Source organism: Panthera onca, chromosome B4 (assembly GCF_046562875.1).
Source record: "Panthera onca isolate mPanOnc1 chromosome B4, mPanOnc1 haplotype 2, whole genome shotgun sequence".
Lineage (NCBI taxonomy): Eukaryota > Metazoa > Chordata > Mammalia > Carnivora > Felidae > Panthera > Panthera onca.
In genome coordinates, this window is record NC_138345.1 from 54,181,643 (window position 1) to 54,205,317 (window position 23,675).

At 41.0% G+C, this 23,675-nt stretch overlaps 1 protein-coding gene and 2 pseudogenes across 4 annotated transcripts in view; all 3 read right to left on the minus strand.

Moving 5' to 3' along the window:
• Positions 1-23,675, minus strand: part of LOC132694622 (uncharacterized) — a 205,100-nt gene that overhangs the window by 152,586 nt on the left and 28,839 nt on the right. The gene's annotated exons all lie outside the window — the stretch shown is intronic.
• Positions 1-23,675, minus strand: part of LOC132694621 (cationic amino acid transporter 3 pseudogene) — a 90,460-nt pseudogene that overhangs the window by 37,388 nt on the left and 29,397 nt on the right. The window lies entirely within an intron of this gene.
• Positions 1,222-23,675, minus strand: part of LOC132694627 (cationic amino acid transporter 3 pseudogene) — a 51,903-nt pseudogene continuing 29,449 nt past the window's right edge. The window contains exon 2 of the transcript XR_013556842.1: positions 1,222-5,285. The product of XR_013556842.1 is annotated as a cationic amino acid transporter 3 pseudogene (transcript). The remainder of the gene's footprint in view (positions 5,286-23,675) is intronic.

The window sequence follows — 23,675 nt, forward strand, 5'->3', positions numbered from 1 at the left end:
GGCTGGGATTCAAAATTCAAAGTCTTAAAGGATCTGGCACCACGCAGATCCGCCCCCCTCCCCCCCCCCCAATCCCTTAGATTAGAGCCTCTCCACGCTGTGTCTGTTGTCCTTTTCCCAGAAAAATAGTCCCCTGCCTGCTTAGTGCGTGGAATCTATGGTGTAGCATATCTAAAAAAGCAGCAACAAGGTTATATGCACTCTTGGCAAGCCCTCTGGGTGAAAGGCCTTTTGCTGATGCCTAAGGGGTCTTTTGTCCTAAGTACTCCAGGAAGGGGACTGTTCTCTCCCAGTGAGCCCCAGCGATCTCTACACCAAGACACCGCCATTTTTCTCTCCCCCAATTCACTTCTATGCACCTTGTACAAGCCACACTTTCCCACCAACTTTGGAAATCCTTCTTCCAGTCTACAGATCAATTTCCTAGGTGTTCAAAGTGATCTGACCTCAATATAGCTGTGTTTGAGGGATGAAGAAAGCCTAGGGTCTCCCTATTTCTCTGCCATCTTAACTCCTCCCTCAAACTTTAAGTGATTTAAGAAAGTACCTGTTGTACCCATGCTGGAGCCAGTCTCCTCTTCAAGAATTCCCTTGAGTCAGATAGAGCAGGTTAGGCCTTCTATCAATTTTGGTACTTTGGCCCCCTCCCCACATCCCATAGAAATAGCTGGTGTGGGACCAGGGGTGGTTCTGTGAGGCTGTATTTCCCCTTTTGCTCTTTCAGTAAACAACACTGTTCTTACTGTTGGGTCTACAGGAAGAGCAGAATGTACTTTTGCCCTGAGCAGCATTCTACTCTGATAGAAAAGACAGGCCAGTCACCAGAACTCAGGCAGAGCCACACAAAGGCAAAACTAAAAGTGCCTGGGTACAGTTCTAGATGCTGGGTACAGCCCTAGAAACAGTTCTAAATATAGTACTGGATGGAGAGAAAAGTTGTTTGTCAAGGAAGTCTCCCAGAGGAAAGTTTTAAAGGAGTAGCACACTGCTAGCCTGAAAGGAAGGGAAATTTACTGAACCAAAAAAATGTGTAAGGCTCAATTATATTTAACATAAATTTATTATGTATTTATTATGTGCCTGGAAGGCAGCTGAGTGCCCTGGGGTGAACAACATATACTCATAACTTATGATCTGCAATCAGGGAATAAAATAAAGAAAATAAAGACACACAGATAACTGTATATATGTAAATATGTACATGTATATATATACATATACATATTTTTTAATTTCAGTTTTATTGAAGTAAAATTGACACATAAAGTTGTCAGATATTTAAAGTGTACATTGTGGTGATTTGATAGACATATACATTGTGAAATGATTCACTATGAGTTCCCCACTGTGAGAGGATCAATGATGGCATTTTAATCTGATTGTTTCATTAAATGAAGATAAGTGTTCAAACTGCATCTTTGTTGCCACCACTTCATCTTTACACGTGGAAGAGCTTCAGCTGGAGCTTTGGTTTTCCATGTGTGGTCCCTGGAACAGCAGTGTCAACAACACCTGGGAATTTGTTAACAGTACAAGTTCTGGGCCCCACCCAGGCCCTCTGAATTCCAAATGCTGGAATTCAGCATTTGGAAGGTCTGTGTTTTCACAAACCTTACAGGTAAGGTGGCATTTCCTGAAGTGAGCACCACTGAGAAGAGTAATATTCCTGACTTCTCTTATTGTGAATTTGATTAGTGAGTAGAAGAGACAGCACTGAGCATACCTAGCTCAGCCCCTTCCAGTTTTAGTTGATTTTCTTTTCTTATCCAGGGTCAACCTGCCCAAAGAACACCTGCAGTCCAACCTGAAACACAAGTGAATCTAATAAAAGAAAACTCTCTCCTGTGGTGGGAGTTGGGGGGTGCTCATCATTACTTGAGATGAGGAGTAAGTCTTTCTAATTTAGTGAGGCAGGATTAGCAAGACAATCAAGTTTCAGATCTAAAGCTGATGGTTTAATCGTCTGTCTCTAGGTCTTGATTATCAATTGCTTCTGAAGATGGGAGGAGGAAATGGAGTGTTATTTGTTGTACCTCTACTGTTCCAACACTTATAGTGAAAGTGGGCGTGCTTCATATTCACAGTTAATGCAGAAGAGAGATCTGACTGGGAGAATCACAGGACAGAAGAACCAGAGGACATCCTAGAATTTTTTAGGTAAAGATAACTTTAGAAATGATCAGTTGTTAAGACCTGGTTCTTTGAAAAAATTAACAAAATTGATATCCCCTAGCCATATTTATCAAAAAGAAAAAGGAAAGGACCCAAATAAATAAAATCACAAATGGAAAAGGAGAGATCACAACCAACAAAGCAGATATACAAACAATACTGAGAGAAAATTATGAGCAATAATATGCCAACAAATTGAGCAATCTGAGAGAAATGGATAAATACCTAGGAATATAAACTACCAAAACTGAAATAGGAAGAAATAGAAAATTTGAACAGACATGTAACCAGTAAAGAAATTGGATCAGTAATCAAAAATCTTCCAAGAAACAAGAGTCCAAGACCAAATGGCTTCCCAGGGGAATTCTATCAAATATTTAAAGAAGAGTTAACACCTATTCTTTTGATGCTGTTTCAAAAAATGGGAAAAAAAATTTCTAATCCCATTCTATGAGACCAGCACTATGTTGATTCCAAAACCAGACAAAGACCCCACCAAAAGGTGAATTACAGACCAATTTCCCTGATTAATATGGATGCAAAAATTCTTAACAAGATATTAGCAAATCAATTCCAATAATTCATTAAAAGCATTATTCACCACCGTCAAGTGGGATTTATTCCTGAGCTTCAGGGATAGTTCAATATCTGCAAATCAATCAATGGATACACCACGTTAATAAAGAAAAGATAAGAACCATATGATTCTCTCAACAGATGCAGAAAAAGCATTTGGCAAAATACAGAATCTTTTCTTGATAAAAACCCTCAAGAAAGTAGGAGTAGAAGGAACATGCCTCAACATCATAAAGGACATATATGACAGACCCACAGCTAATATCCTCAGTGGGGAAAAAATGAGAGCTTTCCCCCTAGAGTCAGGAACATGACAGGGAGGTCCACTCTTACTACTGTTGTTAAACATAGTACTGGAAGTCCTAGCCTCAGCAATCAGATAACAAGAAGAAATAAAAGGCATACGAACTGGCAAAGTAGTCAAACTTTCACTCATTGCAGATGACATGATACTCTACATGGAAAATCCAAAAGACTCCACCAAAAAAAAAAAAAAAAACAAAAAAAAACAAAACAACTGTTAGAACTGATACGTGAATTCAGCAAAATTGCAGTATATAAAATCATGGCCCAAATTTAAGTGGAATTAAGCAACTAGGCTGTGCTGGATCCCATGAGCAAAGTAGATAGCAAATCCAATCAGCATCCAGATACCAACAGGGGCCCAGGTGTCAGCTGTCAGCTGCATCATAAGGCAAATATTCACAAAGATGGTCAGTAGCGGGAGGAGAGGCACAGCAGGGACCTTAAAGTGAAGACGACTGGAGCTCTGTGGCTGTCTCCAGATGACCCCAGTGAGCCCAGTGATGAACACCAGGAGCACCACAACCAGTGAAATCCACACTGGGTCTCCAGAAAGCAGAACTGGCCACTGGGCCAGCACCAGGCAAAGAAGAGTGAGCGGCAGAACAAGCAGTAATGAGCAAACACGGACAACCCAGCCAGAGAGTGGAGTGGGGGTGGAACTGCCTGGAAAAAGTAGTCGCTGTAGAGTCAGCCTCTCTGCTGAAGGTCCATTCTCCTCCTGCATCTCTGCTTCATTTGCCCCATTCTTCACCTCAGGCTGATACCTGAGGATGAGAACACAAAGAGCAACCAGAGAATGAGATATCAGGGACCCAATTGACCTGAGGTCCAAGAGATCAGTGAGTTTAAAGAAGAATATCATGACGGCTGCAATAATTCCAAAGATCACAGAGGCCATAATGGGGGTGTATGTGCCAGCATGGATCCAGGCAAGGACAGGGAACAGGAGGCCATCTGTTGCCATCTTGTATATCAACTGCTTAATGGGTAACATAAAGCCCAAGATGCGTGCAGAAAGACTACAGAAAAATCCAAAGGTAACAATGTAGTAGGCAGGGGCCCAGCCAATATGGAGAAATGCTTCAGGCAAGGTGTTCCCGGGTTGAAGTTTGTAGTAAGGCAACATAAGTGTAAGTGCTGCAGAGACACTAAAGTACACGAAAAAGCAGATGAGCAGTGAAACCACAATGCTCATGGGGATGGAACGCTGGGGATTCTGGGCTTCCCCAGCTCTGGTAACAATATTGTCAAAACCAATAAATGCATAGAAACAGGTAGCTGCTCCACGGAGAATCCCTTCGAAGCCAAAAGGCACAAATCCTCCATAGCCCAGGGGGCCCAAGCTTGAGGTGTCATTGAGTCCAGCCTTTATGTAGTCCTCTTCTGTGAGCTTCCAGTTGTGCAGGTCCCCTTTAATGAAGCCAGTGATGATGATAAAGCTAAGAATCAAAAGTTTCAACATTGTGACTGCTCTGCTAACCAGGAGAAAGTTATTAATCCTCAGAGTCGGCAATTCCATGAGGAACAACACAAGGCCCACAACAAAGAAATCTAGATATTCTGTAAGGACACGGGAAACGTGTGGTGCAATGTTCTCATGCAGGGTCTGAGAGATCCTGTTCTCACGCAAGTAATCAAAAGCTAAGTTCCATGTCCGGACCACCATGGCTGTATCAGCAACATAGGAGAAGATGAGGTTCCAGGCAGTGATGAAAGCCCAGATTTCACCTATAGTGATAAAGATGTAAAGATATGCAGAGCCAGAATGGGGAACCTGAGAACTAATCTCTGCATAGCACAGCCCAGCCAATACAGAAGATAGGCCGGCCACCAAAATGCAGATCACAAAAGATGGTCCTGCTTGATTGCTGGCCACCTCACCAGCCAGGACATACACACCTGCGCCCAATATGTGGTCTACACTCAGCACCACTAAATCCAGAGTGCTCAGGCTTATGGCAGTGTCGGTCTCAGGTCTCTGTTGCTCCTTAGGAAGTATGCGAACCAGTTTTTGACAAAATCTGCGAAATGCCTGACACAGCATTGTAGCTGGAATTGAAGAGGGTTCTAGGAGCAGAGAGCTGTAGCAAGCACAGGAAGCCTGGAGTCTGGGATTCAGTTTGATGAAGCTGAGTTAAGTCGAGCTGGGTTGGGGCTTCCGAGTTCTGTTGCTCAGATTTCAAATCTGCTGCTTTGTATTTCATCTGCTTTATGCTGTCCCTCCATAAAGCCTAAGTAAACAATAAATATTTACTAGACAATGGTGTTCTACCAACCAACCTAAATTCAGAAGTCCCATGTCATCTGTTGCAGCCCAGAAACTGACACCAAAAGACATCATAAAAAAAAAACAAAAATCCTGCTTTCCCCCCACAAAAAGTAACAAATATCTCCAACATTCTCCTTTTTTACACACTGGATGATATAGTCCCATTTGGGTTCATCTAAGTCATGTAGCTTCATGTACTAAGCAAGCTGTAAAATGCAGCAGAGCATGAATGTATTATGCAATAATTCATGCACCAGATGTTTGCACAGTGCTTGGGCATGAGTTATGCACATTAATTCACAGAATAAAGGGCCTCATTGTATTACAGAACCATTTTTAAAATAATAATCTGAGTTTAAAATACTAATGTTGGTCCTCCACTCTTAAAACTCTTAACCCCCAAATCAGCTAGCCAGGTTTAGGTGTCACTTAGGTCCTCTTTCTCATAATTCGGCATCATCCATTAAGCTGCACTAATGGCAAAGAATGTACAGTTCAACCCTTCACATTAGCCATATAGGCTCACAGAGGCACTTTGAAAAGAGGAAGGAGAAGAAGAAGAAAAGGGTGGGGCTTCATAACTCCCTGCAAGAACCAGATGAACAGGTTGTCTGGTGAAGAGACAGTGGAGAAACGGATACAGCAGCCAACTGAGGGTCCATTTCTAAGAAGGGAGCAGAGCCAGAAAAGCTGTTTTGTGAATTGTGATATTCAATAATCCTAACCCAAAACAATGAGACAAAAATTAACTACAGTTATATCTACAGTTAAGAGAGTATGATGGGTAGGGAAAAACAAAATTAAGTCACCTCGCTCAGTAGCTCACAATGAAAACAATTACTTCTGTCTCCTCCCTCCCTAGGTTCCAGGAGAGAAGGAGCACTGACTTATGCAGACAGTCTCCTCTCTGGCCCCAAGATGCTCTGTAAACGCCCTGAGCCATCTCTGATGTCAGCTCCCAATGGCTTGGAGAATCTGCTCTGCTCTGTGAGCTTTATTAAAACACTCACTTGTAACTCCCTATTAATTTTTCACAAGGAGTTATTTTTAACTCACTCAAACCACTCTCTGAATATGCCAATATATATATATAGATAGATAGATAGATAGATATACCCTGCAAGTGCTTCTTCTTTTCCTCTACTCCCTGCTGCTATTCAAATGGTCCTCCCCCTTAAGGGGAGCAAGATTTTGGATGAACAATTCACAGAAATTCCCCAGAAATGAGTAGTGGAGAACAGAGAAAACAAAGCCATAAAGCCCCCACTCTCCTCCAACTCAGGCTCTGGTTTTGAGAGAATTTTGTAATGTTATGAGAGGTTTGTAAAGACAGAAAGATCAAGTCAAAATTGAAAAGTCTTCTCTATATGTTACCAAAAATATTCTCTATAGGTTACTCTATAGGTTGGGTTATGAGTCAGACCTTCTGCCTACAAATCCATCTAGACTCCTTATTTGCCACTCACCAGTTCCACTAACAAGCATGTGAAATAGATAAGGAGGGTCAGTAGATAAGGAGGGTTAAGAATTTGAGTCTTTCTACATTATGAATATGACTGACATGTCTCTCCACCCACACCCAGGCTTCAAACCCTTCAGTGATTCCCACTGCCCTTCCTTCCTAGTCCTTCCTTCTTTCATCATCTGACCTGTGCTGATTCCTCCAGCTTCACCCCCTGCCCAGTTCCTGCTCCAGCTGTGAAATTCTATACTCACTCTGCTCCCTTGCCTCTAATGGCCTCTTGTCCCATCACTTAGCTACCCCCCACTTGTTTTTCAGTCCCTAGCTCAGAGGTTACTTCACCAGGAACTTCCCCTGACCCTTATGCTGCCCTTCCTGTGTGCTCTCATAGCACCCAGGTTACCCCATGTGCCATTTATCCTAATGTATCAGAATTCCATCAACTGCCTGTGTCCTCCATGAGACTGTTCAGTAAGTATTTGTTGAAGAAGTGCACAAAATGATAAGAGAAATCAGAAACATTAGCCAGACTTCCTATATATTGACTTGAGATACATGCTTTGTAGCCAAGCAACCTTTATAAACCTGGTTCAGGTAAAGATACAAATGGAATTACTTTCTTTGTGGAAGGCAAGCAAAATGAAAAGTGTGGGGAGAAAGCCAGCTATGAAAACACTTTGACCACACATCATTCATGACAGGTATAAGCCACACAAGGTGAAAAAGAATTGTTTGCCTTTGAGGACACATGTTTTAACACTATCAGGATTCTTGTTTTAACACTATCAGAATTATAGGCAACCAACCACCCATGCCAGTTAGATAATCCTTACGTTTGTAAAGGCATCATTCTCAGGCCCTATAATCTAGGTGGGATGTCCTAAGGCAGAGGATCTTACTTAGGGGGACAGAGGGAAACATAATGAAGAGACCTGGGGACATTTTCAGACTTCATATCTTTTCCCTCTGGAGATTCTTGTCCAACTAGCCCTGTACTTCCCATGACGCTCTAAACCACCTGAACGGACAAGAAATTATCTACAATTTCAATGTAAAGACATTGTAAAATCTTCCTTAACAGGAAGGCGGCACAGTTTAGTTAGGAGTAAGGCTCTGCAGGTAGACTCTTCAGGTTCAAATTGCAACTCAGCCTCATACCTGGTAACTCTGGACAAATTAGTTCATGTCTTAAAATTTAGTTTCCACTACAGTCGAATGGGAGTAAAAGAAAATACTTTATAGGGTTGTTGTAAGGAGTAAGTGAAATGATGCATGTAAAGTACTTAGCTCAGTTCCTAGTAAACAATATGTAGTTAATGTAATCTATCTAATACTTAATATTGAAATCTGATCCAACATTCCCAAACTTTGCAAATCAGTTATTCCTTACAATTTTGTAGCCTCAAAATCATCCAGTAAAACTTGAGCCTGTTAGATAGTCTGCCTGAGAAAATGAAATCAGTTTTGTTCCATATATTTTACCTTGAAACTCTAAGGAGTCTAATTAAACACCCTCATACATGTTGGTGCTAATTACTTGGGACTCCTAAGCTTACTGAGTTAGACCAGGCATTGAAAAATACAAGGCTTAAATATAATAATAATAATAATAATAATAATAATAATAATAATAATATCTTTGCCTATGGATGACTCATCTTATATCTGGAAATTGTATCAAAAACTTTGGCTTTGAGCCCTGGCTCTTCCAATTGGTTACAAAAACTAGGGTAATTGGCTGAATCTCTCTAAGCCTCAGTTTCCTCATCCATAAGGAACCTTACTTCACTTCTCTTACTGGATCAACATAATTTCATGAGAAGATACAAACTATCATGCAATGCTGGTAGAAGTAGGTAACTGGGGTCACCATCCTGAAGCACAGTCTTAGTGGAGTTAATAATGCACACACTCTCCCACCCCACAATCCCTGAGGTAAACACCCCAAGGACTTTCTCCTGAGTCCATAAAGAGGTCATATGAGCATGTTTATCACAGGAATGTTTGTGATAGCAGGCAATTGGAAGCTATGCCAGTGTCTGTTACTGAAGGGATATATACATAAAATGTGTGTATGTGCACAATGAAATACTACACAGCAGTCACAAATAACAAAGTAGATTTATAGATACCAACTTGGGTAGATCCTAGAAACATTGTTAAGTAGGAAAATATAAGCGGGAAGAGTTGTATAGCACAATGCCATTTATGTACATTTAAAAAACAGCCAAAAAACACTATATTTGTCAAGGATACACATATATCTGTTTAAAATGTCATGACATTCCTCTTCTCACAATCTTCCACCAGTTTCCATTTCAATTCAGAGTAGCAGCCAAAGTCTGCATTTCCAATGTACTACAAAGTCCTTCTGTTTCTCTCTCTTCCCACTCATTGGTCTCTAGCCACTGGCTTCCTAAACATTCTGGTCTCCTAACATACCAGGCAAGATCCTACCTCAGGGCCTTTATACTTTCTGTTCCCTATAGCCATACTACTTGTAGCGCAGATATCTACATGGTTGCTCCCTTCACTGCAGTTGGTGAAATAGCACATGTGTAGCACATCTTGCTAATCACCCTATATAAAACTATAATCTGCTTCTAACCATACAAAACAGACCTCTCCCCCTGCCTTTTTTAAAACACATCTCCAGAAGCAAGGGAAACAAAAACAAAAATGAACTACTGGGACCTCATCAAAATAAAAAGCTTCTGCACAGCAAAGGAAACAATCAGCAAAGCTAAAAAGCAATGGACAGAATGGGAGAAGATATTTGCAAATGACATATCAGATAAAGGGTTAGTATCCCAAATCTATAAATAACTGATCAAACTCAACATCCAAAAACAAATAACCCAGTAAAGAATTGGGCAAAAGACATGAATAGACACTTCTCCAAAGAAGACATCCAGATGACCAACCGACACATGAAAAAATGCTCAACATCACTCATCATCAGGGAAATACAAATCAAAACCACAATGAGATATCACCTCACACATGTCAGAATGGCTAACATTAACCACTCAGGCAACAACAGATGTTGGCGAAGATGTGGAGAAAGAGGATCTCTTTTGCATTGTTGGTGGCAATGCAAGCTGGTGCATCCACTCTGGAAAACAGTATGGAGGTTCCTCAGAAAAACTAAAAATAGAACTACCCTACGACCCAGCAATTGCACTACTAGGCATTTATCCACGGGATACAGGTGTGCTATTTGGAAGGGACACATGCACCCCCATGTTTATAGCAGCACTATCAACAATAGCCAAAGTATGGAAAGAGCCCAAATGTCCATCAATGGATGAATGGATAAAGAAGATGTGGTACATATATATACAGTGGAGTATTACTCGGCAATCAAAAAAAATGAAATCTTGCCCTTTGCAACTACGTGGATGGAACTGGAGGGTATATGCTAGGTGAAATTAGTCAGCCAGAGAAAGACAAAAATTATGACTTCACTCATATGAGGACTTTAAGAGACAAAACAGATGAACATAAGGGAAAGGAAATAAAAATAATATAAAAACAGGGAGGGGGACAAAACAGAAGAGACTCATAAATATGGAGAACAAACTGGGGGTTACTGGAGGGGTTGTGTGAGGGGGCATGGGCTAAATGGGTAAGGGGCACTAAGGAATCTACTCCTGAAATCATTGTTGCACTATATTCTAATTTAAAAAAAATAATAAAATTAAAAAAATAAAAATAAAATTTAAATTATTTATTTATTTTTGAGAGGGGGGCGAAGGGAGGGGCAGGGAGAGAGGGAGACACAGAATTTGAAGTAGGCTCCAGGCTCTGAGCTGTCAGCACAGAGCCCGATGTATGGCTTGAACTCACGAAGTGTGAGATCATGACCTGAGCTGGAGCTGAAATTGGACGCTTAACCCACTGAGCCATCCAGGCACCCCTATCCCCTGCCCCTTTATTCCCCTAGTACTTATCACTTTTTAAGGTAATATATTTTTAATTTACTTATTTGTTCATGATTTGTAAGCTGCATGAAAGGAGAATTTTTTTCTCTTGGCTGTATTCTCTGCACCTACAGCTGTGCCTGACACATAGCACTGTGTAGTTGTTGACTGGATGAACGTATCTAACTAAATGTATAAATCATGGATTGAAGAGCATTTATTTATTTTTTTTTTGTGATTGTGATTTTCCTTTATTTTATTTTATTTTTATTTTTTTATTTATTTTTTAACATATGAGCATTTATTAAATACACTAAAGAAAGTCCCCCTTTACATAAGGAGGAGAAATGAGAATAGAGATCAGGATGAATGGGGAAAGTAAAATGCATTGTAAAGGGGCCTGACATGAAGCTATGGTGCTAATAGTCCATCACTAGGGAAGGGATTGACTCCACTCTGTGCACTTCAGATTCAACAAAGGAATTTCATGAGATGATGTTATGAGAGGACCTGGTTCAGGGACTGATAAACAACAGGCAATCAATACATTTAAATTGAAGGAGAACTGGAATCTGTAATCATCAGGACATGGAAAATACAGAAAAGGAATACCCACTAGAAAGAGGGTGGAGAACAAGGGAAGATGGGGAGCCCCTCCCACCAGTTCCCTCTGAACCCATTTCCCTTTTACCAACTCCTCTTTCTCCTTCAGCTCCTTCAACTGTCTCTGGAGGCTCCTTACTGGGCACTAAGGATGCTTGTACCACGTTCCCTCTGAGGAACCATCTCCAGCCACCTACCTCCCAACAAAAACACAACAGTTATTCCTCACATTTGTTGAGTCACAGACCCCTCTGAGGTTAGTCACCTCAAAAAAAATGTCCTAGGGCTGCCTGGGTGGCTCAGTCAGTTAAGTGTCCAACTTTGGCTCAGGTCATGATCTCATGGTTTGTGAGTTTGACCCCCACGTCAGACTCTGTGCTGACATCTCAGAGCCTGGAGCCTGCTTTGATTCTCTGTCTCCTCCCTCTCTCTCTCTCTCTGTCCCCTCCCTCTCTCTCTCTATCCCTTCCCTGTTCTCTCTCTGTCTCTCTCTCTCAAAAATAAATAAATAAACATTTAAAAAAAATGTCCCACTTTCTTCTGAAGTCCATCCATGGACCCTGAGCAGGAATCCCAGAGGATGGCCATCTAAATGGAAGGGACAGAAATGGGTAATGAAATTGATAATTTCTGTTTCCCTCAACAGAGTTGTTCTGGGTGATCCTCGTGTTCTTCACACTTGTACTGAAGATGAGTGAAAGTGGCTACAAAGTATGAAGATATCAGAGAAACAACCCAAAGAACAAAACCTCTAGGAATTAAATAATCACATTTTATGACACCAACATAAGTAGGAAGAACAAACAAATGAACAACCAAACTTATAGAAGGGAAAGCAAACCCATGATTAGGAATTCTGAGAGAGACTATCACAAATCCAGCTTATAAAAACACAGAGAAATATCATTCTCTAAGGCCATGTTCAGAAATACCCTTTCTCCCTGTAATAATCTGTGATTAATCCAATAGTTTATATTCACTCCAGACCCTCTGACTCAGCTGTCAGAACCCACCCTAATCCCCCCTACCCTCTGGCCCATCACCTCCTTCCTAACTCAGCTCCTCACATCCTGACTTACCTTTCCTGGGATGAGTCTTTGGCCTGGGTAAGTTACCCTGCCATGGATGCCCTCCTCACTCCTTTTTTCCCAGTCTTGACCCTCTACCTCTTTTCAACCCTATCCTACAAAGTTTCCTCCCATGTCTAGGAAGGGTTTCCTAAGCCATCTTAACTGATCCACATCTCTAGAACTTAACAGAATATCCTTATGCTCATTTGAAACATTTTCCCTGTCTGCTGATGTCCTGGGTATGTCACTTAAATTTCTTTAGAGTCTCACTTTCCAGAGGGCAGGGCTAACATCCATATGCCTTCTGAATTCCACATTCCCATCTTAAACTCTCACTACCCAGGATTAAGATCTCCTAATAATTGTAGGAAACAACCAAGAAGGCATTTAGGACAGAAAAAGTGAATACGTAGATGCATTTGACCACTATATCTTCAGATTCCTAGAATATTTATTTGTTTGCTTATTGATTGATTGATTGATTGAAAGTTACAAAGGGGCAAACAAAAGTGTAAACATGACACTAGAACAGGTACCATCATCTATTTCAAATGCATTTCCTGAAGTCATTTCCTAATAAGGATCTTGGGTCTATGAATCTCAGTTTTATTAGGAAATAGTGTCTTCCAAAGGAAGTGCATGCTCAGGGAATGTGCTTAAGGAAAAACAGAGAGGGGGCCAAGGAACATTAAGCCAGTTTGTATGAATTCCATAATAATGCTGGCTCTGCCTTCCTGCCCTCCTCCTCCCTACGTTTCTGTCAGCCTCTGAGCTCCTTCCAAACTCTAAAACAAAAGTTTCATCCCACGTCCACAAGAAGAACTCCAGTCAAATCCAACATTTCACCCAGAAAATTTTAGCCTGTCTGGCTTTCCCATCCAGCTCTATCCACTCGCCTTTTTCCTGGAGGTCATTGTGTTCACTCCTCTGTCTCTAAGAAGGGTACTGCCCTCCTGATGGACCTTTCATTTTCAAAACATTTTTCCAAGGCATTAAGTTTCCCTGGTTTATGTGGTTGGGTGTTAATACTCCTGCCAATAAGCCTCGTGGCTCCTCCTGAATAGCCTCAAAGATAGTTTGGATAACAAATGCTTTTCTAGAAGTTTCATAAAGACTTGAGGGGAGGAAGATGGCAGCGTAGGAGGACGCTGGACTTACCATGCGTCCTGCTGATCACTTAGATTCCACCTACACCTGCCTAAACAACCCAGAAAACCGCCAGAAGACTAGCAGAACAGAGTCTCCAGAGCCAAGGGCAGACGAGAGGCCTACGGAAGCAGGTAGGAAAGGGCGGAGAGGCGGTGCACGCTCCACGGACTGGCGGGAGGGAGCCGGGGTGGAGGGGTGGCCAGCTGGCCAAGCAGAGCCACCGAGTCTGGCTTGCAAAAGCGGAGGGGCTGGACGGAGTGTGTTCTGACAGCAGGCGGGACTTGACATCTGGAAGGTTATAAGCTAACAGCTCTGCTCAGAGAATGGGAGGGCTGGAGGACAATGGGAGGGAGAGTTGTTGAGCCCCAGACGACAGAGCTCAGCTTGGCGGGGAACAAAGGCGCTCGCCAGCACCATGTCCCTTGCCCATCCCCCAGCCAAAATCCCAAAGGGAACCAGTTCCTGCCAGGGAACTTGCTTGCACCACCCAAACACCTAACGCTGTGCTTCTGTGGATCCATCCCTCCGGAGGGTCTGACTCCCTCCTGGTGCTGCAGGGCCACTCTCAAAGTGGATCTCTGAAGGAAATGCGAGCTGAGCCTGCCCCTCCCGCCCCTGTGCAACTTGCCAATCTGCCCCAGCTAATATGCCAGATCCCCAACACCACAAGCCTGGCAGTGTGCAAATAGCCCAGACAGGCCATGTCACCCCACAGTGAATCCCGCCCCTAGGAGAGGGGAAGAGAAGGCACACAACAGTCTGACTGTGGCCCCAGTGGTGGGCTGGGGGCAGACATCAGGTCTGATTGCGGCCCCACCCACCAACACAAGTTATTCCAGACAGCACAGGGGAAGTGCCCCGCAGTCCCGCACCACTCCAGGGACTATCCAAAATGACAAAATGGAAGAATTCCCCTCAGAAAAATGTCCAGGAAATAACAACAGCTAACGAACTGATCAAAAATGATTTAAACAATATAACAGAAAGTGAATTTAGAATAATAGTCATAAAATTAATCGCTGGGCTTGAAAACAGTATAAAGGACAGCAGAGAATCTCTTGCTACAGAGATCAAGGGACCAAGGAACAGCCAGGAGGAGCTAAAAAATGCGATCAATGAACTGCAAAATAAAATGGAGAAAACTACGGCTCGGATTGAAGAGGCAGAGGAGAGAATAGGTGAACTAGAATATAAAATTATGGAAAAAGAAGAAGCTGAGAAAAAGAGAGATAAAAAATCCAGGAGTATGAGGGGAAAATTAGAGAACTAAGTGATACACTAAAGAGAAATAATATACGCATAATTGGTATCCCAGAGGAGAAAGAGAGAGGGAAAGGTGCTGAAGGTGTACTTGAAAAAATAATAGCTGAGAACTTCCCTGAACTGGGGAAGGAAAAAGGCATTGAAATCCAAGAGGCACAGAGAACTCCCTTCAGATGGAACTTGAATTGATCTTCTGCACGACATATCATAGTGAAACTGGCAAAATACAAGGATAAAGAGAAAATTCTGAAAGCAGCTAGAGATAAACGTGCTATAACATATAAAGGGAGACCTAGAAGACTCGTCACTGATCTCTCTACTGAAACTTGGCAGGCCAGAAAAGAATGGCAGGAGATCTTCCATGTGATGAACAGAAAAAAAATATGCAGCCGAGAATCTTTATACAGCAAGTCTGTCATTTAGAATAGAAGGAGAGATAAAGGTCTTCCCAAACAAACAAAAACTGAAGGAATTTGTCACCACTAAACCAGCCCTACAAGAGATCCTAAGGGGAATTCTGTGAGACAAAGTACCAGAGACATCGCTACAAGCATGAAACCTACGGACATCACAATGACTCTAAACCCATATCTTTCTATAATAACACTGAATGTAAATGGACTAAATATTCCAACCAAAAGACATAGGATATCAGAATGGATTAAAAAACAAGACCCATCTATTTGCTGTCTACAAGAGACTCATTTTAGAACTGAGGACACCTTTAGATTGAGAGTGAAGGGATGGAGAACTATTTATCATGCCACTGGAAGCCAAAAGAAAGCTGGAGTAGCCATACTTATATCAGACAAACTAGACTTTAAATTAAAGGCTGTAACAAGAGATGAAGAAGGGCATTATATAATAATCACAGGGTCTATCCATCAGGAAGAGCTAACAATTATAAATGTCTATGCACCGAATACGGGAGACCCAAAATATATAAAACAATTACTCACAAACAGAATCAACCTTATTGATAAGAATGTGGTAATTGCAGGGGACTTTAACACTCCACTTACAACAATGGATAGATCATCTAGACACACAGTCAATAAAGAAACAAGGGCCCTGAATGATACACTGGATCAGATGGACTTGACAGATATATTTAGAACTCGGCATCCCAAAGCAACAGAATATACTTTCTTCTCCACCGCACATGGAACATTCTCCAAGACAGATCACATGCTGGGTCACAAAACAGCCCTTCATAAGTATACAAGAATTGAAATCATACCATGCATACTTTCAGACCACAATGCTATGAAGCTTGAATACAACCACAGGAAAAAGTCTGGAAAACCTCCAAAAGCATGGAGGTTAAAGAACACCCTACTAAAGAATGAATGAGTCAACCAGGCAATTAGAGAAGAAATTCAAAAACATATGGAAACAAATGAAAATGAAAATACAACAATCCAAATGCTTTGGGATGCAGCGAAGGCAGTCCTGAGAGGAAAATACATTGCAATCCAGGCCTATCTCAAGAAACAAGAAAAATCCCAAATACAAAATCTAACAGCACACCTAAAGGAAATAGAAGCAGAACAGCAAAGGCAGCCTAAACCCAGCAGAAGAAGAGAAATAATAAAGATCAGAGCAGAAATAAACAATATAGAATCTAAAAAAAACTGTAGAGCAGATCAACGAAACCAAGCATTGGTTTTTTGAAAAAATAAACAAAATTGATCAAACTCTAGCCAGGCTTCTCAAAAAGAAAAGGGAGATGACCCAAATAGATAAAATCATGAATGAAAATGGAATGATTACAACCAATCCCTCAGAGATACAAGCAATTATCAGGGGATACTATGAAAAATTATATGCCAACAAATTGGACAACCTGGAAGAAACGGACAAATTCCTAAACACCCACACACTTCCAAAACTCAATCAGGAGGAAATAGAAAGCTTGAACAGAACCATAACCAGCGAAGAAATTGAAACAGTCATCAAAAATCTCCCAACAAATAAGAGTCCAGGAATAGATGGCTTCCCAGGGGAGTTCTACCAGACGTTTAAAGCAGAGATAATACCTATCCTTCTCAAGCTGTTCCAAAAAACAGAGGGGAAGGAAAACTTCCAGGCTCATTCTATGAAGCCAGTATTACTTTGATTCCTAAACCAGACAGAGACCCAGGAAAAAAAGAGAACTACAGGCCAATATCCCTGATGAATATGGATGCAAAAATTCTCCATAAGATACTAGCAAATCGAATTCAACAGCATATAAAAAGAATTATTCACATGATCAAGTGGGATTCATTCCTGGGCTGCAAGGCTGGTTCAATATTCGCAAATCAATCAGTGTGATACATCACATTAATAAAAGAAAAGATAAGAACCATATGATCCTGTCAATCGATGCAGAAAAGGCCTTTGACAAAATTCAGCAACGTTTCTTAATAAAAACCCTCGAGAAAGTCTGGATAGAAGGAACATACTTAAAGATCATAAAAGCCATTTATGAACAGCCCACAGCTAACATCATGCTCAATGGAGAAACACTGAGAGCTTTTTCCCTGAGATCAGGAACACAACAGGGATGTCCACTCTCACCGCTGTTGTTTAACATAGTGTTGGAAGTTCTAGCATCAGCAGTCAGACAACAAAAGGAAATCAAAGGCATCCAAATTGGCAAAGATGAAGTCAAGCTTTCACTTTTTGCAGATGACATGATATTATACATGGAAAATCCAATAGACTCCACCAGAAGTCTGCTAGAACTGATACATGAATTTAGCAAAGTTTCAGGATACAAAATCAATGTACAGAAATCAGTTGCATTCTTATACACTAATAATGAAGCAACAGAAAGACAAATAAAGAAACTGATCCCATTCACAATTGCACCAAGAAGCATAAAATATCTAGGAATAAATCTAACCAAAGATGTACAAGATATGTATGCTGAAAACTATAGAACGCTTATGAAGGAAATTGAAGAAGACATAAAGAAATGGAAAAACATTCCATGCTGATGGATTGGAAGAATAAATATTGTCAAAATGTCAATACTATCCAAAGCTATCTAGACCTTCAATGCAATCCCAATCAAAATTGCACAAGCATTCTTCTCAAAACTAGAACAAGCAATCCTAAAATTCATATGGAACCACAAAAGGCCCGAATAGCCAAAGTAATCTTGAAGAAGAAGACCAAAGCAGGAGGCATCACAATCCCAGACTTTAGCCTCTACTACAAAGCTGTAATCATCAAGACAGCATGGTATTGGCACAAAAACAGACACATAGACCAATGGAATAGAATAGAAACCCCAGAACTAGACCCACAAACGTATGGCCAACTCATCTTTGACAAAGCAGGAAAGACTATCCAATGGAAAAAAGACAGTCTCTTTAACAAATGGTGCCGGGAGAACTGGACAGAAACATGCCGAAGATTGACACTAGACCACTTTCTCACACCATTCACAAAAATAAACTCAAAATGGATAAAGGACCTGAATGTGAGACAGGAAACCATCAAAACCCTAGAGGAGAAAGCAGGAAAAGACCTCTCTGACCTCAGCCGTAGCAATCTCTTACTCGGCACATCCCCAAAGGCAAGGGAATTAAGAGCAAAAATGAACTACTGGGACCTTATGAAGATAAAAAGCTTCTGCACAGCAAAGGAAACAACCAACAAAACTAAAAGGCAACCAACGGAATGGGAAAAGATATTTGCAAATGACATATCGGACAAAGGGCTAGTATCCAAAATCTGTAAAGAGCTCACCAAACTCCACACAAAAAACAAATAACCCAGTGAAGAAATGGGCAGAAAACATGAATAGACGCTTCTCTAAAGAAGACATCCAGATGGCCAACAGGCACATGAAAAGATGCTCAACGTTGCTCCTCATCAGGGAAATACAAATCAAAACCACACTCAGATATCTCCTCACACCAGTCAGAGTGGCCAAAATGAACAAATCAGGAGACTATAGATGCTGGCGAGGATGTGGAGAAACGGGAACCCTCTTGCACCGTTGGTGGGAATGCAAATTGGTGCAGCCACTCTGGAAAACAGTGTGGAGGTTCCTCAAAAAATTAAAAATAAACCTACCCTATGACCCAGCAATAGCACTGCTAGGAATTTACCCAAGGAATACAGGAGTACTGATGCATAGGGGCACTTGTACCCCAATGTTTATATTTTTCTTGTTTCTTGAGATAGGCCTGGATTGCAATGTATTTTTCTCTCAGGACTGCCTTCGCTGCATCCCAGTGTTTGGATCATTGTATTTTCATTTTCATTTGTTTCCATATATTTTTGAATTTCTTCTCTAATTGCCTGGTTGACTCATTCATTCTTTAGTAGGGTGTTCTTTAACCTCCATGCGTTGGGAGGTTTTCCAGACTTTTTCTTGTGGTTGATTTCAAGCTTCATTGCATTGTGGTCTGAAAGTATGCATGGTATGATTTCAGTTCTTGTATACTTATGAAGGGCTGTTTTGTGACCCAGCATGTGATCTGTCTTGGAGAATGTTCCATGTGCACTTGAGAAGAAAGTATATTCTATTGCTTTGGGATGCAGAGTTCTAAATATATCTGTGAAGTCCATCTGATCCAATGTATCATCATTAAGGACCATTGTTTCTTTATTGATCCTGTGTCTAGTTGATCTATCCATTGTTGTAAGTGGAGTGTTAAAGTCCCCTGCAATTACCACATTCTTATCAATAAGGTTGCTTATGGTTGTGATTATTTTATATATTTGGGGGCTCCCATATTTGGCGCATAGACACTTATAATTGTTAGCTCTTTCTGATGGATAGACCCTGTAATATTATATAATGCCCTTCTTCATCTCTTGTTACAGCCTTTAATTTAAAGTCTAGTTTGTCTGATATGAGTATGGCTACTCCAGCTTTCTTTTGACTTCCAGTAGCATGATAGATATTTCTCCATCCCCTCACTTTCAATCTGAAGGTGTCCTCAGTTCTAAAATGAGTCTCTTGTAGACAGCAAATATATGGGTCCTGTTTTTTTTTAATCCATTCTGATATCCTATGTCTTTTGTTTGGAGCATTTAGTCCATTTATATTAAGCCTTATTATAGAAAGATATGGGTTTAGAGTTATTGTGATGTCTGTAGGTTTCATGCTTGTAGTGATGTCTCTGCTACTTTGAGGTTCTTGCAACATTTCACTCACAGAATTCCCCTTAGGATCTCTTGTAGGGCTGGTTTAGTGGTGATGAATTTCTTCAGTTTTTGTTTGTTTGGGAAAACCTTTATCTCTCATTCTATTCTGAATGTCAGATTTGCTGGATAAAGGATTCTTGGCTGCATATTTTTCTTTTCATCACATTGATTCCCTACCATTCCTTTCTGGCCTGCCAAATTTCAGTGGATTGGTCTGCTACTATTCTTATGTGTCTACCTTTGTAAATTAGAGCCTGCTTATTCCTAGCTGCTTTCAGAATTTATCTTTATCCTCGTATTTTTCCAGTTTCACTATGATATGTTGTGCAGATCGATTCAAGCTACGTCTGAAAGGGGTTCTCTGTGCCTCTTGAATTTCAATACATTTTTCCTTTCCAAGATCAGGGTAGTTCTCAGCTATGATTTGTTCAAGTACACCTTCAGCCCCTTTCTCTCTCTCTTTCTCTTCTGGAGTTCCTATGATATGGTTATTGTTCCTTTTGATTGCATCACTTAGTTCTCTATTTCTCCCCTCATACTCCTGGATTTTTTTATTTCTCTTTTTCTCAGCTTCCTCTTTTTCCATAATTTTATCTTCTAATTCACCTATTCTCTCCTCTTCCTCTTCAATCCATGCTATGGCCACCTCCATTTTATTTTGTACCTTATTTATAACATTTGTAGCTCCTCATGACTATTTCTTAGTCCCTTCATCTCTGTATAAATAGATTCTCTGCTGTCCTCTATGCTTTTTTCAAGCCTAGTGGTTAATTTTATGAGTATTATTCTAAATTCTTGTTCTGTTATATTGGTTAAATAGTTTTTGATCAATTCGTTAGCTGTCACTACTTCCTGGAGTTTCTTTTGGGGAGAATTCTTCCATTTTGTCATTTTGGGTAGTCCCTGTGGTAGCTTCAAACTGCAGGGCACTTCACCTCTGCTGTCTGGATTTACTTGTGTTGGTGAGTGGGGCCGCAGTCAGACCTGATGTCTGCCCCCAGCCCCCCTCTGGGGCCACAGTCAGACTGGTGTGTACCTTATCGTCCCCTCTCCCAGGGGCAGGAATCACTGTGGAGTGGTGTGGCCCCTGTCTGGGCTACTTGCACACTGGGAAATTCTTAACATTTCTATCATACCAAAACATGATGATAAGCTTGACAAATCAGAAAATCCTGAGCCTGTGTTTCTAGAGGTCTTCAGAAACTAGATGAGCCACAGGAAGAATCAGAATGAAATTTTCCAAATAAGACTCAGAACGAGAGGGGGGGACATCAGGAAGGGTGTGCAATTAAGGGATTAGAATATGATGCAATACATTGATGTCAACAGTGAATCTCAATTTCCTCTATAATTCACTGTATGACTCTCTACTCTTCTTTTCTCAACCCTGAATCCTGTCAAAGCAGAACACCTAATAAAGTCTTCAGGAGAAAGTGTTATCCATATTCCTGCCCACCTTACCTTCCAAACTACAACTGTAACATAGAATGGCCTTCGTGTGCAGTGAGCACTGATCTACACTCATTTTTATGAAGAAGCTTTGCTAAACAGATATATTTTGCCTCCAATTCCTTGCTTTCTTTGTAATAAAAGAATCTAGAAACCATCCAGTGTCCCATCTGTCACTATACTCTGTCTTTACTTTTATTTTTTATTATTTTAATTATTTTTAACATTTATTTATTTTTGAGAGACAGAGCATGAGTGAAGGAGGAGCAGAGAGAGAGGGAGACACAGAATCCAAAGCAGGATGAGCTGTCAGCACAGAGCCCAATGCGGGGCTCAAACTCATGAACTGTGGGATCATGACATGAGCTGAAGTCTGATGCTTACCTGACTGAGCCATCCAAGTGCCTCTGTCTCTACTTTTAGTCTAGCATTTAGGACTGGTCAGAGCCCATGGGTCCTTTTTCTATGTACTTCCTCCCTATATATACCCTCAGGAATATACTGCACAGAAGGTGGCTTAGGAAAGGCTATCTGTTTATCTTCCTTAAGATCTTTAAATATGTCCTTCTGTCCTCCCATGGAAGGACTCAGCTGTCTCTTTCTCTCTGTCCTCTCACCACACTGTGCTTGGTTTCCTTCATAGTGCCACTCCACACTGCCACCATCTCTTTTGGGAAACTTAATTGTTTTGTTTTGTTCTATTGTAGGGAAGACACCAGGTCATCTGAGTCATATGAAAGTTGTATCATGACTCAAAGTCCTGATTTCATATCCAATATGACTTTTCCACCAAGACCCATCAGCCTCACCTCAGCTCAGGCAACAGAATCTACAACAAAGAGCATCAGCCACCAGTTTTTAAGGGATAATCTTAATCCCTGTTCCATAGTTCCTTCTAATCTCTAGTCTGCTTTGTGATTTATGTGTGATGAAAGAAAAAAAAAAGGACAAGGATAAACTAAAAGCTATAATCCAAAATTCATATTTATCAATTTGGAATATATTTGGTGAGGAATATTGGCCTTTCCATATGATTTTGCTTAAACTGAGTTTAAAATGAATCCACCTTTTGGAAGCACTTACCACGTATCAATTGATAATGGAGAGAAGTTACCCAAGAAATGCTAGAGGGTAGGGATGCCTGGGTGGCTCAGTCGGGTAAGCATCTGACTCTTGATTTAGGCTCAATTCACAGTCCTAGTCCTGTTTTTGAGCTTCACATTGGGCTCTAAGCATGGAGCCTGCCTGAGTTTCTTTCTCTCTACCCACCTTTGTCCCTCTCCCTCACTCTTGCTCTCTCTAAAACAAAAATAAAAAATGATAGAGGGTAAGAGAAAGACAATGTAGAAATATTTGCCACATATAATCAATAAAACAGGTGCCATGCATGGATAAGCATTGTATGGGTCTCTGTTTTTCACAGTGTACATGCTGGTGGGGAGGTGGGGAGGGTGAAGAATAATTTAAGACTCCAAGGGCCTTAAATTGAAGAGTTGCAAATACGTTTTGTGATTAGAACAAACTGCCTCTTGGAGACACAGTAAGCCAGACCTATTTCAGACTTCTCCAATCCTTAATCAATAACTATGCCTATCATGGACATAAAACTGATAGATTGCAAGAGAAAGAAGAGAGACTTCAAGTTTTAAGGTTTATTTGGCCCTGGCTCATTTACAATATACTTGGGAACTCAGAAAAGCCTTCATACAGAATTTTGAAGTTCACTAGGCTGCTACACCCAGGGGAACTTGGTAATCTAGCTTCCCACAGCCTGACCTGGTTTATAATCAATCCCCACCACAACTTTTTTCAATTAGATAAGAGAGGTAAAGGGATACCTTCAACAACTAAAAAAAATAGATATTTAGCTCCTTAAACATTGAAGAAGACCCTTAAATACTCCCTCTTGATGGTGGACCACCTTATCAAACTGTACCTGCTATTCTGCAAAGTCCACAGAAAATATGACAGAGAGACATTCAGAATCTCCAGTGAGAAGATGTGGCAAAACATGAAGGAGGCAGCAGAGCCAGGTGGAAGAATCTTCATTCAAGGAACATGTCTAAGCATACTATGTGCTGGACCCCGTGGGAAAGATAAAGATGAAGAAAACAAGCTCTGCACCAGGTCAGAAAGGAAAGGCCAGGAAGCAGGGCAGGGCTTAGAGGTAGGAAGGACACTGGAGGTGAGAGGACAAGGAATAAACTCCCCTAACTCATATTTTCCTCAGCGGAGCTGAGAAACTTTCTGGTCTAGAGGAGAAGAGAATGTAGGCCTCCAAA